Source organism: Pelophylax lessonae, assembly GCF_965119305.1.
Source record: "Pelophylax lessonae genome assembly, chromosome: 5".
Classification (NCBI taxonomy): domain Eukaryota; kingdom Metazoa; phylum Chordata; class Amphibia; order Anura; family Ranidae; genus Pelophylax; species Pelophylax lessonae.
This window is the reverse complement of record NC_138772.1, coordinates 168302447-168319550: the sequence shown is the minus strand read 5'-3', so window position 1 is coordinate 168319550 and position 17104 is coordinate 168302447.

Genomic DNA, 17104 nt, shown 5'->3' with positions numbered 1-17104 from the left:
GACCTTTTCAAATCCTGGCACAAGTTAATGCAGTTACTTTCCGCTTGAAACTTCCTGACAGTATGAAGGTCCATCCTGTTTTTCATGTTTCTTTACTTAAACCTTTCCATGAAAATTCCTTCCCTGGGAGAGTCCTTCCTCCTCCACCGCCTGTGGTTGTTGAGGGTGAAGAGGAATTTATTGTAGAAGGAATAATTGACTCCAGGATTCACAGGAACAAGTTGCAGTACCTGGTGAAATGGGAAGGATACGGACCTGAAGAAAATTCTTGGGAACCTGCTGAGCATGTCCATGCTCCTAGACTGGTTCAGGAATTCCATCAAAGGTTTCCACTTAAGCCTGGTCCTGAGACGCCCTGTGGTCGTCCTGGAAGGAGGGGCATACTGTCAGGGCCCAGATTCGAACCCAGGTCCGTGGTTTCTTCTGGCAGCGCTTCTTCTTGCTGAGCTATCCAGCAGCTGATATCTATGCATTCTAAATCTATGTGGTAACCTAGACCTTGTCCAGTTTCCTGCCTAGTTCCTTGCCCAGCATCCTGTGAACTCTGAACCTTTGGCCACTCCTTTGAACTTCCTATTTAAGCCTGATCTGGGAACTTCCTGATGCCAGATTATTGTGCTTTTGCCAAGATCTAGCTTTGTGTGCTTCATCCTCCCGAATCTTCTACTTGTGCACCGACCTCCAGCTACGTTCCAGGACTACGCCTCTGCCTGCTGCCATTTTGCTCTTCACTGCTTGTGTACCGATCTTTGGCTAAGACTACGACTACTCTTCTGCTTGCTCCCTCACTCCGGCTGATCTCTTGTGTACCAGACCCTGCTTGTTGACCACGGTTGTGTTGCTGCTTCCTGCGACTGGACTCTGAGCCTGACCCAGTAATCGTGACACTATGCTTCTATTTGATCTTTACCTGCTTATTCACTACTGGACCCCGGCTTGCTCACATCCTGGTGGGGCGATCCTGAGGAGAGCAACCTGGTACTAACATCAGGAGCTCTGGTGAACACCAGTTAGTACTTAGACCCCGCACTTCAGGTAAGCCCGCGTCATCCGCCAGGGTGACTCCCTTTGTACCCATCCTGCTGGTCGGCGGTAGTCACGCAACTGCTATAGCAACTGGTCTGCGAGCAGGACCCCTTATCATAAAACACTACTAGTATTTCTGCACCTGGTATTAAAAGTGTTATTGAGTTTGTTACTACAAGAGTGCCTAGAACTTTAAGTGCTCTGACACAGTTGCTATAGCTATATTACTAGTGCTAGTGATTGTTAATTGCTGCCTACCTTGTTATCCTTTATACCTGCAACTAATAAATACAATAACTGTCAAACTTATCTGGAGTCTGGGTACTAAATTCTTGGCCTCACTCACAATCATCTTGGAACAGATCCCCCTGCTGTTTCCAGAGGAATTGCTTAGATCAAAAATGGGGGAGCATGACTTCAAACTATCAGGAGGAAAGCTCACAACTAGCCTTAGAAAATATTTTTTTTCTGAAATAGTAGTTGGTGCTTGGAACCGATTTCCAGTAGAGGTAGTGTTATGGTCAACAGTAATTTAATTTACATACAGTATGCTTGAGCCAAACCTAGATCTATACTGTAATCTAGACAAAAAGGTTAAAAAACAAAACAAAGTTGAAAAAAGGGTCAACTTGTTGATGGACCACTAGGTCTTTTTGCATTCAATATTTTTATTGAGTATCAGGGTAAATGTACATCAATTTAGAACAGGAATTACATCAGTATCTCAATAGAAGAATCAGCATACACAATGTACATATAATTAAGAAAAGGATCCTTGGTGAAGTATACAGGAATTTATTTAAAAAAATTTACGTTCAATCAATCAATTCCTGCATCATCACCCTAGAAAGGATAATCAAAAATTTGTACACTGTAAAGAACAGAGGGCTATATCGGTGCTGGACCAACCGCTATGAGAGACAGAGATCAAACAAAAAGATATATAAAATATACTTTATTTAGAATACACATAGTAAAATACTATACAGCAATGGTACAGTAGACAAACACCAACATGTGGGGCTGGGTGGGGGTAGGGTGTTATTAAGAGGTCCACATATGTCTTATGTCTTTATGTGTATGTTGGTGTTTGTCTACTGTACCATTGCTGTATAGGATTTTACTATGTGTATTCTAAATAAAGTATATTTTATATAACTTTTTGTTTGATCTCTGTCTCTCATAGCGGTTGGTCCAGCACCAATATAGCCCTCTGTTCTTTACAGTTCACAAATTTTTGATTATACAGGAATTTAGTCGTAAGCCGAATCCCCCATATAAATAAATATTATGTTATTGAGATATCCCTGTTGATGGTGTAGACCATAAAATCATCATCCTATAAAAATTAAAGATGAAGAGAAGAGCCAAGGAAAAAGGAAGAAGAGGAAATTAAGGAAAGAAAAAGAAGAGAGATCCCCAGTAGAAACTGATTTTGCAGAAGGATAAGTGTTGAACTGGATTTGCATATATTGAGCCCAGGGGTCCAAAATTTTTTCAAATTGCTTTACTGCATCATTAATCAGACTGGCATTCTTCTCATGAACCATAATCCACAAGATTTTATGCTTGGCTTGGGTCAAAGAAGCTAGGGATAATTTTCCATGCTCCTGCTATTGAACTTTTAAAAGATGACGAATATAAGCCTCTGTAGGCTGCAAGGGGCATCAGCAAATGATACATTTAGTAAAACTATTTGAGCCTCTTGCTGTATATATAGCCCCGTAAATTGCTGGCGCAGGACAAAAAAAAATTTCAGAACCCTCTGATTTTAGGGCATTCCCACTAGGTCTTTTTATCTGTCATTCTTCATTGCTTCTCTGTTTTTTCTATGACTTAAACAGCAAGGACATTTTGTTATTCCAGAATAAATGGTGAAAAAAATCTGAAATTAGGAAACTAATATATATGTTGCACCCTACAGGTAGGTGCTAGGTAAATGCGTAGTAGGCCTTGTCTGCTTAACAGCAGGGCCATGTTCCTTTTTGTCAGGTAGGTTGTCATGGCTCCCAAGTGTGTCTTCTGAGAAGGGGAGTCCCCCCACTGGCTCTATTGGGAGCTTCTGATAGGGCAGTGGAGGAAACCCAATCAGAGATACATTCAGGCTTGTATCTACCCCAAGAGGCATATTTTGCCGCAGAGGATTCTGGGGGAGGGTATAAGTCTGAAGGGAGCGCATGATTCGGCATCTTTGGCGGGAGCAGAGTCCCAGGAGGGAGAGAACGGCTGTCTCTCCTCCTATCTGAGGAAGAAGATGTCTCGGGTGTTGCCTGAGAATCCAGAGAGCCCTGAGTTGAGGGGATCCGGTGTGCCGAGAACCAGCGGAGAGCGAGGGGGGGTCCAGTCCCAGGAAAGTCTACACAGGTTGTGAGTACTGCGGATTGCCCCTAATGGTCTGCCTGAAGTGTTAGAGGAGACCACTCCGGAGGAGGTTCTGGGATCCAGGGTCAGCTAGTTGGAAAGGGGGTACCTAGGTTAAGGATAACATATGCTGTAAATGAATAGTCCACTTCAAGCTGTTGAAATGAGTTTCAGCACGGTTCGACGTCACAAGCTGGAAGTGCTTTACTACTACAGTGGTTTTATTGATTCAAGGCTGTTTTATGATGATGTATCTGGTGAGTGCATTTTACTTTCAATAAATATACACCTGTGAAAACGTACTTCACCATGGTCTTCCCCCTGTTTTTTAACTTTTGGGAGTGACTGTGCCTGGCTACTTCTACTTTGGGATCCGACATTTGAATTGGGAGCACCTATTGGAAGGCTTTCAGGGTCGATTATCAAGCTTTATAACAACAAGCGTTGTGTGACCATTGTGAGAGCGGTGGTCATACCCATCTGGTAAGAGGCCAGCAGGCTACTTTGTGTGCGGTGGAGGTCTTCACTGTCCCTGTGATTTCATAGACGGATTGTCACACATTAAGGGTGTTGTCGGTGGAATATACAACTCATTTTAACAGCTTGAAGTGGACTTTCATATATTCATTTACACCATATGTTTATTCTATGAGCGCTGCATTTTTTGTCTATAGTTTTTTATCACATTGTGGTTAATGCTGGCTGCTAATCTTTGAGAGCGTGGATATTCAACAATTTTATACCTAGGTTAAGGATCCTGAAGTAACAGAGGGGGTACATAGTCAGTGGACCCTGAAGAGCTAAAGGTTAAAGGGGGCACCTGCAGTTTGGGCCCTGAATTGTGCAGAGTACCAGATTTGAGTTGCAGCTATACAGGAATTCACCACAAGCTACCTCAAGCCAGTGCAAGGCTGGAGGGAGTAGTCAGTGACTTTGCAGTGTCAGCAGTTTCATACTCTACAGTCCTGGGTCTTCTGGACTTAAAGTCGAGGATTCAGCACTTCTTTCAAGTTACAGTGAGTTCTAAGCGTCAGTGAGCATTGGCCAGCGTCGGCTGGCATCAAGGCAGCGTTAACAGACATTTTTCTGGATAAAGTCCCAAGTTGTACCTATGTGAGCTTAAAATGAGTATCCCACTCATTCCCTTCTCCCATTACCTTAAATCCAATAAAACCACAAAAGAAAGATGCCGGAGTTGTCAATGTCTCAGTTCTCACACCCAGGGTCGCAGCTCACATGGGCTGGAAGGGTAACCGGTAATGATGGCAGACCCACATCAGGCTCAATGCCTCGAAAACCTGCTATATATATATATATATATATATATATATATATATATATATATATATATATATATACTGTAACAATTCAACCTTAAATACTGGGGTGCAAGGAGGCTCCGTCTAATCAGGAGGTTCTAGTGGTGAGACAGTTCAGTCTAATGAGTGAGCCCCTCTGGGTGAATAGAGAAATGCAACTCTAAATTGTTCAATGATGGTTTCCTAAGGATGGGAGAAAGGAAAAAAAAAAAAAGGGGAGGGGGTTAGGTGGGTATGGTAGGAGAAGTGATTCATCAAAGTCAGGGGGAAGGACGTGAGTGATCCATGTTTTGCATATGTGTAAATCTTGTCCAGGAGGACTGCTTCTGTCTTTGCATGTATCATTGCTTGGGTAATTCTGTGCTTCGTTGCTAGGATAGATAATGTGGGAGACTTCCAGGCTTTAGCTATAGTGTGTTTAGCTGCCGTAGTAACGTATAAAAGGAGTTTGAATTGTCGGTGGGTTACTGACTGGGGTTTATTGTTGAGGAGGGCAATTGTGGGGTTAGGTGGCATTGTTTTATTGAAGAGTGTAGAGAGAAGCGTAAACACTTCAGACCAGAAAGATTGAGCTACTGGGCATTCCCCCCAAATGTGGGGATGTGTCCCAGGAGTATTACAGCCTCTAAAACAGAGTGGGGAGTAGTGAGGATGGAATTTAGAGATTCTGGCGGGGACCAGGTACCATTTGCTTAGCACTTTGTAATTTGTTTACATGGCTACGATGTTAGGGGACGATGATTTATTTGCTTTCCCTATGTTTATCCAGTCAACGTGGATCTAGGGTCAAGTTGAGTCCAATTCCCATTTCTTTGTATAAGTTGGTGTGGATGATGGGTGTGTCAGAAGGTGGGCGTAGAGGAAGAGTCTGAAATTAGTCCTCGTCTGTGGGGGTCTTTTTTGCAGGCTTGTTCAAAGGTGGGGAAGTGAGGAAGAGAAGTGTCGGGTGGTTTACTGGCGGAGAAGAAGTGTTTGATCTGTAGATATCTAAAGATTTCTCATGGGGGGGAGGCCATGTGATTCCCTTAGGTTTGGGAAGGGGGATATAGAGTTATTGGTGTAAAATTGGTGAGCCCTAATTAGGCCTGCTTGGGACCAGGCTGTAAATGAGGATGGGGATGACCAGGCTGGGTAAAATGAGGGATTGTGGCTAAATAACAGTAGGGGATTATGAGGGAATTGTAGCTAAAAATGGGATTTTAGCCTATCCCAGATAGACAGTCTGTGTTTGGTGACAGGGTTGGTTATTGTACACCATTGCGATGGGGTTAGCCAGAGTAGGTTTGCCGTGGAGAGGGGGTTGCATTCTACTGATTCGAGAGCTACCCATAGAGGGGTTTCCTTGGTGTCGTGGTATTTAGGTAGTTGTGCAAGTTGTTCTGCATAGTAATATTTTGCGAAGTTAGGCACATTGAGGTCACATCTTATACAGGGAGTTTAAAGGGTCGATTTAGGTACACGTGGTTTGGTTTTTTCCCATATAAAGTTTGAGGCTTTACGTTGTAGTATGCGTAAGTAGTAGGATGGGATCGAAATAGGCAGCACTCAGAAGAGGTAAAGTATTTTTTTGTTTTTTTTATTTTTATCAAATTTGCAAATATTTCAAATAAACTTCTTTTATGTTGTCACTATAGGGTATTGTTTGTAGAATTTTGAGGAAAATAATGAACTTAATCCATTTTGGAATAAGGCTGTAACATACAGTAATAAAATGTGGAAAAAGTGAAGAGCTGTGAATACTTTCCAAATTCACATCATGGACAAAATAAGGAGATATATTTAGCATTTAAAGAAAATAAATATAGTTCATTTACAGCAGAGAACTTGCAAATATAAACATAATATTAAAATCTGGCGTATTTTTCTTGTAAATTAAAAATATCTGGGTTTATGAAATGCACAACTTATATTGCCAATTTTTTCTTAGTTTTCTCTCACTGGAATCAACAGATTATATTTGCATAGAGCAATTTAACTATTGTTGTACAGAGCAGAAATACACCACAGCCATTCATTTTCAGCCAGCTGATAAATTGGCTGCTGTGCACACAAAATTGCATTGATAGTATCCTTTCTCTGTCTGTGTCTATGCATTTGCTGCATTATGAAGTATTAATGGGATGGGATATTTTCATCAGCTGGAGATTGTTTGCATAATGTACTTTAAAATCACAGCATGTATGGGCCTCTCCAATTCATAGTGCCTGGGAACAGTGCGGTACCGTTTCATTTATTACATGTGACAAGTGTTCAGTGCCAGAGGATTATTATTTATAATATTTTTTATCATATCTGTAGTGCATAAAAGGAGAAGTAACTATGTGCTCTCAGACAGCAAGCAACATTTATAATAGAGATGTATTCCACTACATAATTCAAACAAATAAAGGACATAAAAGAAATATTATTTTGTGAAAAGGGGGGGATTAATACTATATATATATATATATATATATATATATATATATATATATATATATATACAGGGCCATCTTTAATATGGATTGGACCCTGGGCAAACATTTTTTTGGGTCCCCCCCCCCCCCCATGCAATTTAGCTCTCCACCCCAACATCTCAATCTCTGTGGAAAAGTTTTGCACAGAGCAGCCCTGATCCTCCTCTTCTGGGGTCCCCCAACAGCATTCCTTCATACACAATTCACAGTACCCCTTATCACATCACAGCGCCCCATTAGATTGCAGCAATTTTCATGCATAGTGCCCCTTTACAAATCACAACACCCCATTACATTGCAGCCATTTTCACATCATAGTGCCCCTTTAAAAATTACAGTACACCTTATCACATCACAGCGCCCCATTATATTGCAGCCATTTTCACGTCATAGTGCCCCTTTACACATCGCATTACCCCTTATCAAATCACAGCGCCCCATTATATTGCAGCCATTTTCACCTCATAGTGCCCCTTTACACATCAAGGTACCCCTTTTCATATTACAACACCCCATTACATTGCAGCCATTTTCACATCAATGTGTATACTAGTGCGGTATGACTTAAACCTGCAGGAGGACCAGTTTTTTTCTTTGTAGATTACTTTACTACTGCTTTAGGCCTTTACATGTATGTGGGTTGGTGGCCCACATTTTAGAAGGGACAGCATCCTATTCATTTGAATAGGCTGCTATGCCCGCATTTCACATAGAAAAAAGGTGCATGCAGCATTTTAAAATTTCAGTGGCCTTGAAATCCCTCCTGCCTTTGCACCATGCGACTTACTTGCAGTTCCTGCACTGGCAAGCTTTCTGCGTTTTTAGGTATGTGGGCCATGCATTTAAAAACACAGTGCGTTTGCATGACACAGTTAACGCAAATGCATTGTGTTTTTAAATGCATGGCCCACATACCTAAAAATACAGCAAACTTGCCAGTGAAGGAACTGCAGGTAAGTCGCATGGTGTATGATGCCACTGAAAATTTAAAATGCTGCATGCACCTTTTTCTTTTCTGCGGGAAAGCAGCTCATTCAAATGAATAGGATGCTGTGCCTTTGAAAATGTGGGCCCCCAACCTGCATACATGTGAATCAGGCCTAAAGTAGGCCCATCAAGCATTGTCTGGTCTGGTGGTGGCCCAGAGTCATGCAGCGTGCTCTCTAATAAATAAATCCTTCTGGACACAGCCTGGCAGTGGCGGCTGGTGCTCAAAAATTTTTTTTGTGGGGGCGCAAACAGAAAAATGTAATAGGCATTGCTTTGCGGCAAACGCTGTAAAAAAAATTGCATGACTTTGAGGTCACAAAAGTGTGAAAGGGTATAGTAATTAAGGTATAGTGAGCCCCCCTTTCAATGCAGAGAGACCAGCGTGCCCCCTTTCAATGCAGAGAGACCAGCGTGCCCCCTTTCAATGCAGAGAGACCAGCGTGCCCCCTTTCAATGCAGAATGACCAGCGTGCCCCCTTTCAATGCAGAGAATGACCAGCGTGCCCCCTTTCAATGCAGAGAATGACCAGCGTGCCCCCTTTCAATGCAGAGAATGACCAGCGTGCCCCCTTTCAATGCAGAGACCAGCGTGCCCCCTTTCAATGCAGAGACCAGCGTGCCCCCTTTCAATGCAGAGACCAGCGTATCCCACTTTCAATGCAGAGACCAGCGTATCCCACTTTCAATGCAGAGACCAGCGTACCCCCTTTCAATGCAGAGACCAGCGTACCCCCTTTCAATGCAGAGACCTGCGTGCCCCTTCCAGGCTGCTGTCATGTGCATTATCCCCCCAACTCCACTCCCTGGGGGGGTGGGGGTAATGCACATGACAGCATTTAATCCAGTTAGTAAATCCTGACCATTCCAGGCTGCAGTGGCTGGATTAAATGCTGTCATGTGCATTAACTGCCCCCCCTCTCCACTAGCGGTGGTGGTGAGGGGGGTGGCTGGGAGGGTGGCAGTGGAGAGCAGTATAGGGGGACAGTATGGGGGGGCAGCATGATGGGAGGGGGACAATGGAGGACAGTATGTGGGGAGGGGGACAGTATGGGGTGGGGGGAGCAGAGTGACAGACAGTCCGGGGGCGGAGCTAGGAGGCGGTCCTAGGAACAGATGACTACTTGTCAACATTGTGAATACAGCTAGTGCCAGGCTGGATAGGAGGTTCGGTGGGGCGGCATATGGTAGAAATAATCCCGCCCCTGCAGCCACTGAAAGCCCTGCAGGAGCTAGGAGGAGAATGGAGGACATCGGTTCTCCTATATGTTGCCCCTCCTGCCTATGCACCCTTGTGCTATATGTATCCAGTGTGGACAAGTGACAAGCAATAAACTTATCCGTACCTAGGACCGCCCCCCAGCTCCGCCCACAGCTCCGGCTAAGGCAAGCTACGGTATGTCTAAACTTGACAGAGGACCTGTGCGGGCCCCCTGCAGGCTGCTGTCATACACAAGGAGGGAGGGGAGGAGGGAGCAGAGGACTTTGACGCTCCTCCCCTCTGTCTCAGCTCACTGAGCACCGCACCGTCCCGCTCTTCTGTGCACCCGGCCACCCCCCGCCGCCCGGGATTGGTCCTGCTGCCGATTTGCGGCTTAAGGGGCAGCTCTGCTTTGGGCCCCTAAAGATTGACAGGGCCCTGGGCAGCTGCCCCTTTTGCCCTGCGGTAAAGACGGCCCTGAGTATGTGTGTGTGTATATATATATATACAGATGTGAGCACATGGCTTCTGCTGCCATGTTTGTTTGATGGTGAAATGACCATCAAGGCTGAACTATGACAACACGGTGCTGTGAGGGTCAAATGCTGGGAAATTAGAGCTATGCTGAGTGATAGGATCCTTCGGACCAACCTAATCAAGTGGCTGTCAATATCATCTGGATTGAGAGATACACTCTTCTGAGAGTTTGTGGCAGTGTGCGTTATCCATATCCATCTGGTAAGAGGCCCAGCGGGCTACCTTGCATGCACGGTGGAGAGCACATATTTTGGTTGGAGCACAGGGATTGTTGGTTTTTGCAGAGGAGAGCACTTACTTTTATTCCGTCCGGTAAGGAGGAATTCCAGCAGGTGGAGGGAATTTAAGTCACCATTTGAGTTCATCACCATCTGTCAACATTTATATCACGGGATTGTTATTCCAACACATAGACACGTTGTGTCTGGGACTTTATTTATCACAATTTTGCATCATAATATTTTGTTTATTTTGAATTTGCATTTGTGTATTTTTGCACATTTATTGCACATCACCGTTTTGATAAAGCGCACCATCTATCACACACCATTTCATATTTTTTATCTGGGAGCAGCTTATCACAGACCAGCGCACTTTTCTTTTACACACATATATATATATATTAGGCAGCCGGAGTAAAGCTGTCCTTCTCACCGCGGGCTCTCGCCGCAATCATGCAATCGAGACCAGAAAGATTACCGGAGGGATCTGAAAGAGTGGCTTGAAGCGCTCGTGGAGCGCAGCGTGGAATAGATAACATCGATGGTGGCAGTGCCGAGGATGATCTGCGTGGACAGCTTTACCCTGGATGCCTGCATACTTAGATGTGCCTGTTTTAATCATCAGCCATAGGAGTTGCTAAATGTTGTACCTTCATTAAATGTAACTATATTGCTACACTTAGAGGCACCTCTCTTCTCTTTTATACACCATAGCTCCTGCTTGATTCTGCCTAATGCATTCCCTATTGGCACTTTTTTTTTGTGGTTGTGGAACAAATCATCTGAGTTTCTATTATTTCTTATGAGGAGATTGGTTTTGATACAGTATATAAGTGCTTTGGATTACAAGCATGTTTCCGGGAACTAATTATACTCACAATCCAAGGTTTTACTGCGTCAATTCCAATAGGCAACAGCAGTTTAATATGGGGACAAAAAGCAAGAGTGGCACCAGAGTGGGGAAAGTGAATCAGGGCCAAAAAGAATGCGGTACTAGGTGATGCTGGGGTTTTTATTTATATAAGGTTAATTTAACTGATTATGAACTGCCCCCCCCCCCACCTGTCTCACTCACCCCATCTGTCTCACTCCCCCCACCTGTCACACTGCCAGCCTTACCTGTCCAGTACCATGCCCGCAGCACTGCATCTTCTGTACTATGTTCCCAGCACTGCCTCTCCTGTACCATGCCCACAGCCCTGCATCATGCCCGCAGCCCTGCATCTCCTACACTATGCCTGCAGCCCCTGCATCTCCTGCACCATGCCCACAGCCACTACATCTCCTGCACCATGCTTGCAGCCCCTGTATCATGCGTGCAGCCTCTGCATCTCCTGCACCATGCCCGCAGCCCCTGCATCTTCTGTACTATGCCCACAGCACTGCCTCTCCTGTACGGTAGACGATCTCTACAGTAGTAATATAAATATAAAGATCAATGCAACTATATATATGTGTGGTCCCTTGATACTCAATCACCACTGCTCCACCGCTTGGGGGGAAATGAGAGAACATGTCACATCATTAACCCCTAATTAGACCGAACAAGGGATCATTATAGTGTAATGACATAAACAATGGCCAAAATAAGATTGATGGCCCCATGTGTTATTCACCATCATGCATGGATGCCGACCACACAGCCAAGAGCTCAAACAAACAGATCCCTATCCATAATCGCATATTGGTAAGCAGTGCAAGCAACCTCTAATCTAATCCATCAATAATGAGTACAATAAAAGACAACCCATACCTCCGTTAAACTAGAGCATAACAAAGTCTACAGAAAAGGTTTATAACTTAACGTTTCATTCAAACCTGGTGCAGAAACTAATATACACCAATCCTAGAACCCTATTTAGGAGGGTGCTACATTTGTTACTTGTTTATATTGTTGAAAGTCCCCTTCATGGGCTATTGTTTCTGTTGAAATGTAGTTTTGTTTAATAAAGGTGGATTGGCAAGCCCTGAACCACAGTTTGGACTTTTGGAAAATGCCTTTCCAACTGAACTTTTTACCCCAAATATCACTGTATATACATGTATGAGTATGTGTGTCTTTGACCAACTTTCATCCCATGTCTTGACAGCTGTCACCCGAGTTTTATTTCTTGATGCTATATATAGTTATAAATGACTGTCTCTTTTATCCTTACTCTCATTATTCCAGTTTTACAGGATGCTTGCTCTATTGTCATACCAGTTTTACCAAGTCTGTGTTCCACTTGCTATAACAAAACAGACACAAATTCTCAGAAGAGCTAAGTTTAGCACATTGTATATCTACTTGACCAAAAAAAAACTCCTAATACATAAATGAACATACTTTTTAGGAGTAGAAGTTAAATAATACCTACAGTCATACTCTTTAAGTTTTGAATAGGACAGGGAAGGGTTAAAACTTTCATTAGTTTTATCTTTTTAGCCAAACAAGTTTATTAAAGTGGGTTGTAAACTCCATGTTCCATAAATCTGAAAAAACTACCATATGTACAGTGGGGAAACTAATTATTTTATCTCCTGCATATTTTGTAGGTTTGCCTACTTACAAAGAAATTTAAAGATCTATAATTTTTATAATGCGTGTATTTGAAATGATAGAGACAGAATATCAACCACAAATCCAGACATAACACATGATACAAATGGTATATACTGAGTTGCAGTTCAGTGAGAAAAATAAGTATTTGATCCCCTACCAACCAACAATAACTCTGGCTCCCCCAGACTAGGTACAGTATGTGCTCATGTGGTACACAGATTAGTCCTGTCAATTTAAGAAGGTGCTCCTAACAACAACTCATGTGTATAAAAGACACCTGTCCACAGAATCTCTTTCTACCATTTAAACCATGCCATCATGGACAAAACCAAAGAGCTGTCAAAGGACATCATGGACAAGATTGTAGACCTACACAAGGCTGGAATGGGCTACAAGACCATCAGCAAGAAGCTTGGTGAGAAGGAGACAACTGTTGGAGCAATTATTCGCAAATGGAAGAAATATAAAAAAAAACATCAATCGCCCTCGGTCTGGAGCTCCATGCAAGATTTGCCTCCTGGGGTAAGGATGACCATGAGAAAAGTGAGGGATCAGCCCAGAACTACACAGGAGCAGTTTGTGAATGATCTCAAGGCAGTTGGGACCACAGTCATCAAACAAATCATTGGTAACACAATACGCCACCATAGATTAAAATCCTGCAGCGCCCGGAAGGTCCCCCTCCTCAAGAAGGCCCATCTGAAGTTTGCCAATGAACATCTAAATGATTCAGAGAAGGATTGGGAGAAAGTGCTGTGGTGAGATGAGACCAAATTTAGCTTTTTGACATTAACCCGACTCATGTTCAGAGGAAGAAAAATTATGACAATGACTCTAAGAACACCAGCCCTACAGTCTAGCATGGAGGTGGAAACATCTTATGCTTTGGGGCTGTTTCTCTGCTAAAGGTACAGGCTCACTTTGCCACATTGAGGGGCCAATGGACGGGGCCATTTATAAAATCTTGGAAGAGAACAATGAAGATGGGTCGTGGAAGAGTCTTCCAGCATGACAATGACCCAAAACATACCACCAAGGCAACAAAGGGGTGACTCAAGAAGAAGCACATTAGGGTCATTGAGTCTCCAGGTCTTAATCCTATAGAAAATGTATGGAGGGAGCTGAAACTTTGAGTTACTAAGCGACATCCAAGAAACCTTAAGGATTTAGAGAAGATCTGTAAAGAAGAGTGGACCAAAATCCCTCCTGAGATGTGTGCAAACCTGTTAACTAACTACAAGAAATGTCTTAATTCTGTGCTTTCCCACAATGGTTTTCTCCACCAAGTACTAAGTCATATTTTGCTTGGGGATCAAATACTTATTTTACTCACTGAACTGCAACTCGATTTATAACATTTGAATCATGTGTTTTTTCTGGATTTTTGGTTAATATTCTCTATCAATTAAAATACACATATGATAACAATTATAGATACTTCATTTCTTTGTAAGTAGGCAAACTTACAAAATCGGCAGGGGGATCACAAAATGATTTTCCCCACTGTACATAGACAGTACCTTAATGTATTTCATTGCATAATTTTTACCTTTTTGTAGATCACTCTGATTTAGTTTATTTGCCTGCAGAAGCTGTCTTTTTCCGAGGACATGTTGGCAACCCAGAGCTCGGGAGGTGGAGTCGTGATGTCACCAGACTCCCCTACCAGCTCTGCACGCCACAAAAAATCTCCATTGCTTGGGATACTAGGCGGGTGTACTAGAGCGCAGGTCAGGGGTATTGAAAATGTATCTGCACCACCTGTCTTTCTTCTCTTAGGAGGAGATCTGTGGATGCGATGGTGGGGGATACTTCTCATGCTTTTACGTGAGTCTAATTGTGTAGGCTGTCAATCACAGGAGAGGGGTTGTGGAGGGAGGGAAACCGAGGAGTACTACTGCGGAAGAGTGCCTGCTCCTTTCAGATTGGAAACAGATTACTTGTCCTGCTTTGCCGATTACCCACTTTCTGTGGACTTCCTTCCGGGAGGACGTACATGGAAGTCCTCCCGTGAGTGCGCTGCCCACGGCGGGCGGTGCACTCTGTGTTTGCCGAGTACTCAGCTGATCATAGATCAGGATAAAGGGCCAATCACAGCGGTCCTTTACCACGTGATCAGCTGTGTGCCATTACAGCTGATCACCGGATGTAAACAAAAGCCGGTCATCAGCTTTTCTTTCCTCACTCTGACAGCCTGAGGAGAGAAAAAAAAGAGCAGATCACTGGCTTGTGTTAAAGGAACATCGGCGCTAATTATCAGTGCAGACCCACCAGTACTGCCAATCAGTGCATATCAGTGCCTCCTCATAAGTGTCACTTATCAGTGCTGCTTACCAGTGCCTATTGGTGCTGCCTATCAGTACCTGTCAGTGTCACCTATCAGTGCCCATCAGTGACACCTATAGGTGCAGCCTCATCAGTTCCCACCAGTGCCGCCTCATCAGTATCCATCAGTACAGCCTTGTTAGAGCACATCAGTGAAGGAGAAAAAGTACCTGTTTGCAAAATTTTATAACAAAATATAAAAAATGTTTTGTTTTTTTTTTTTCAAAATTTTCTGTCTTTTTTTGTTTATTGAATTGGAAGGGGAATGAGGGACTTTAAATGAAGCCATGATCAGAATAGCATGCGCCTCCATCCCGGTTCAATGAATAAAAGGAAGAGTTTGGGACTTTAAAGAGGTTGTAAACTCGTATAAATTATTTTTTTTTTTTTTACACCCTGCAAAAGAAAGACATAATGAGCTAGTATGCATCGCATATTAGCTCATTATGCAATACTTACCTCAGAACGAGCCCCCGCCGTGCCGCTCACTCACCTCTATGACGGGCGACATGTCTAGTCGCCCGTCTTCCGGGATCGCGGCATCCGGCCATCTGATTGGCCGGAGCCGCGGTGACGTCACTCCCGCGCACGCGCGCGGGAGCCGACGGTCACGGCACGGGGCTCTGAAGGAACGGCACGATCGGCCGTTCCTTCAGAGCGCATGCGCCAATGACGTCACTGGCGACATGTAAGGTAAATATCTCCTAAACGGTACATGTTTAGGAGATATTTACAGTACCTATAGGTAAGCCTTATCATAGGCTTGCCTATAGGTACAAGTTGTAGAGGAGGGTTTACTTCCTCTTTAAATGAGAGGCATGACCCAGCTGGTAAAATAGATAGTAACACATTTATTGTTGCATATGGGTACATGTAAAACATAACATGTTGCACAATGTAAAGTATAAAAGAGAAACAAGTATGAGCTGATAAGTGATCCCCAAGTACAGGTTGTATAGAAACCAACATCGCACAATTGCATAAATACATTGGATTTGTGATCACTAAATAGTATGGTAGCTGCATCAACCAGGCTCAATGCGTATCGTGGACCACATTTCCATTTCCACGTATGATGCGTATCTGTAAAAAAAAAGTGTATAGAAAAAATGCCAATATAATCTGATGGGTAAAATGGGGAGGGGGATAGGGGAGGGAAGGAAAGTCACATCCCCAATCAACTTACAATGCAGCTCAACTTAAAAAGATATGGCGTTGAAAATTGGATATGGTAAGGGATGTCCAACACGGGAGCTGAGGGAGCGCAAAGCGGGCGACCCAGGCAGGCACACAACATACCCAGAGGCAAGTAGGCTTGGAATGAGTATTCTTAGAGATGCAAATAACAGCGTGTAAGATACCTGTCAAGAATAAATGTGTCTATTCAGTGGAATGCAGGTTGCTATTTTCATAATAGCAATATCTAGGAATAAAGGTTCATATGCTGAGTGGAAGAAAATAGTGAATAAGGGTGAACAGATGCCCCAGACCAGGAGAAAATGGGGAGTGAATAGGGACCAATGGGTAATATAACAAGCAACAGGGAATGACCCAGTGATGTGCCAAAAAAGAAAAAGAGTGGAAAAACAAAAAAGCCAATGAAAGAGGAAAGGAGGAAAGAAAGGTGACAAGGCTTGGTATGTATGCAGCACACATCTACAGAGTCTTTGGGCTTGGTTTTTTCGTCCCTTATTCCAGTATATTTCTCACTCTTCCGTCACTACCTAGGGCCTCCATGGCGTGTGCCTTGCCATTAATTCAGTATCTGCTTCGTCACCACTGGCAGTGCGCTTGCTTAGGCATTTAATTCTGCAGTGTCTTAATTTGAATGCTTTTGTCTATGCTGTTCATGTTCCTGGAGTGGAGAACAATATAGCTGATGCACTTTCTCGATGGCAGTGGGACAGGTTCCGTCAGTTGGCATCGGAGGCGGAGCGGCTTGGAATCCTGTGCCCCAGTCGATTGTGAGACGTTGTGGCCCCTCCCTTGCTGAGTTGATCCAACGATCAGTTGCGGAGTCCACATGGGCAGCATATAAGCGAGTCTGGCATGAGTGGCAGGAGCTGGTAAGTTTGGTGGGTGGTTGTTTTAGGGATGAGGACCGATTGCACGTTTTGTTATAATTCATA